The sequence below is a fragment of the Colobus angolensis genome, unplaced genomic scaffold (genome assembly GCF_000951035.1).
Source record: "Colobus angolensis palliatus isolate OR3802 unplaced genomic scaffold, Cang.pa_1.0 Scaffold19, whole genome shotgun sequence".
In the NCBI taxonomy this organism is placed as follows: Eukaryota; Metazoa; Chordata; class Mammalia; order Primates; family Cercopithecidae; genus Colobus; species Colobus angolensis.
Window position 1 is genome coordinate 6,821,291 of NW_012115043.1, and position 2,749 is coordinate 6,824,039.

General features: G+C 40.1%; 1 protein-coding gene and 1 pseudogene across 1 annotated transcript in view; one reads left to right on the plus strand and one right to left on the minus strand.

Annotated features, from left to right (window-relative positions):
• Positions 1 to 446, plus strand: part of LOC105510650 — a 6,355-nt pseudogene extending 5,909 nt beyond the window's left edge.
• The window catches only part of ZNF609 (zinc finger protein 609), a 221,184-nt gene that overhangs the window by 58,207 nt on the left and 160,228 nt on the right, over positions 1 to 2,749 (minus strand). The gene's annotated exons all lie outside the window — the stretch shown is intronic.

A 2,749-nucleotide genomic window follows, 5' to 3' on the forward strand; every position in this document is an offset into this window, starting at 1 on the left:
TAAAGAAAAAAAAAAAAAGGAAAGAAAAAAAACATGAAGTTGTTTCTTTGGCCACACATATGCGAATCTATAAGAAAGGTGATATTGTAGACATCAAGGGAATGGGTACTGTTCAAAAAGGAATGCCCCACAAGTGTTACCATGGCAAAACTGAAGAGTCTACAGTGTCCCCCAGCATGCTGTTGGCATTGTTGTAAACGAACAAGTTAAGGGCAAGATTCTCGTCAAGAGAATTAACGTGTGTATTGAGCACATTAAGCACTCTAGGAGCCGAGATAGCTTCCTGAAACGTGAAGGAAAATGATCAGAAAAAGAAAGAAGCCAAAGAGAAAGGCACCTGGGTTCACCTGAAGCAGCAGCCTGTACCCAGAGAAGCACACTTTGTGAGAACCAATAGGAAGGAGCCTGAGCTGCTGGAACCTCTTCCCTACAAATTCACAGAATAATGGGTGTTAAAAAAAAAATGACCTCAGGACTGTAAAAATGTTTCCCTTCATTGAGTAGAAGTGTTGTGTCCTCTCCCCTAAAAAAATATTTAAAGCAAATTTTAATTGTGTCCTAATTCATTATGTAATGTTTTTATTTTCAAATTTACTGTATTTCTTGCTGAAAGATGTGAGGTAGCTTATTGTGCAACAAATTACTCAACTGGTTAGAAAACAGCCAAATATTATTTATGAAATATTTGTATTGGTTCGAAGACAGTGCCTCTAAATTATCATGGAGGAAATAAAATAATTTACAAAGCTAAAAAAAAAAAAAGAAAACAAAAGAATGGAGAGTAAGGCCTGGTGCAGTGCTCTTGCCTGTAATCCTAGCACTTTGGAGGCTGAGGCAGGCAGATTATTTGAGGCTAGGAGTCTGAGATAAGCCTGGCTAACATGGTGAAACTCCATCTCTTCTTGGAGGTTTCAGTGAGCCAAGGTCACACCACTGCACTCCAGCCTGGGTGACACAGTGAAACTCCATCTCAAAAAAAAAAAAAGAAAAAAGAATGGAGAGTAACGGAACTTACTTATATGGTAGTAAGATTTCTACATTCCACTTGAGATATTAATTTTAATTAAACTGTGAAAAGTTAAATCTATATATTGTAATTCCTAGAGAAACCACTAAACAATTATACAGAGATGAAGAGTGAAGAGTCAAGAGATGACTAGGGAGGTTTGAGCCTAGAAAATTAGGAGGATGGTGCTGGGCGCGGTGGCTCATGCCTATAATCCCAGCATTTTGGGAGGCTGAGGCGGGTGGATCACCTGAGGTCAGGAGTTCGAGACCAGCCTGGCCAATATGGTGAAAACCCATCTCTACTCAAAATACAAAAATTAGCTGGGCGTGGTGGTGGGCACCTGTAATCCGAGCAACTTGGGAGGCTGAGGCAGAAGAATTGCTTGAACCCCGTAGGTGGAGGTTGCGGCGAGCTGAGATCGCGCCATTGCACTCTGGGCAATAGAGCGAGACTTTGTCTCAAAAAAAAAGAAAAGAAAAAAAAGAAAATTAGGAGGATGGTAATGTAGGTGTAATGAAGAGAAACAGAGAAGGAAAGAGAAAGAAATTTTTGGTAAAAAATGGTGAATACTCCTTTGTAGACATTTGAATTTAATAAATCAGTTTCTGGTGATGTTCATCAGTGAAACTATTAGGCAAAAGGTCAAGTATAGAGATAAAGTTCTGGGTATTGTTCATACAAGGTAGACAGCTAAAGACATGGATATATAGGAGAGTACTTACAATAGAAAGCTGCTAAAGTAATAGCTTTTGGAAGTTATGATATATGAAGGCTATGCAGAGCAGAAGAGTGGCAGATTCTGCTAATTTCTTCCCCTTTCCCTTAGTAAGAGTCCCTATTTTGTGTGGGGAAGTAATGTATCCAGCTAAAAGGCTACATTTCTTTGCCTTCCTTGCACACAGGGTAGCCAACAAGATGTAAGCAGAAGTCTTATGGTGTGGCTTCTGGGAAACCTCTCCAAAGGTAACAGACTAAGATGGGAGGCAGGTGCTTTTTCTCTTCTACCTTCCTTTTCTTTCAAGACTGGAAAGTAAATGTGATGGCTGGAGCTACAGAAGCAATTTTGCAATAAAGAAGTAACTTTAAGGAGCCTGAAACAGTGATTCCATTGTGACATCATCATACCAGCCCTAGACTACTTGCCTACCTACCTCCAAATTCTCTTATATTAAATCATTATTATAGTTTCATTTCTTCTCCAAGCAGCTAAATGCCATTCCTAACTCAATGTTTCCTCAGCTTTCCTCAGTATGGCACACACAATAAATGAAAAAATATATTGTGGATAAGTCTGTTTGCCTGTGGGAAAGACAGCAGGGCACCAGCTGCTACAGACCCTATCTGGAGGCTGATAGGACTGAATTGACCAGTATTTCAGCATCCTGAATCTCAACAGGAATTTCTGATTAAATGAATACAAGGAGGATGAGAGACTGGCACAAAATAGAGAGAATAACCAGTTATAAAGAGAAATGAGATTTATGACCAAGGCAAGAGAGAAGAGTTTCAAGAATAAAGAAATAAGAGAGCTAATAGAAGTCTAGGAAGGACTGAGAGAAGACCTCTGGAAAACTGGTATGAGAAATGTTTCAGTCAAATGGTGGTAGAAGAAATCTGATGACAGGATGTTATTACAATAGCGAGCAGGGGCTGGGCATGGTGGCTTACACCTATAATCCCAGCACTTTGGAAGGCTGAGGCGGGCGGATCACCTGAGATCAGGAGTTCGAGACCAGCCTG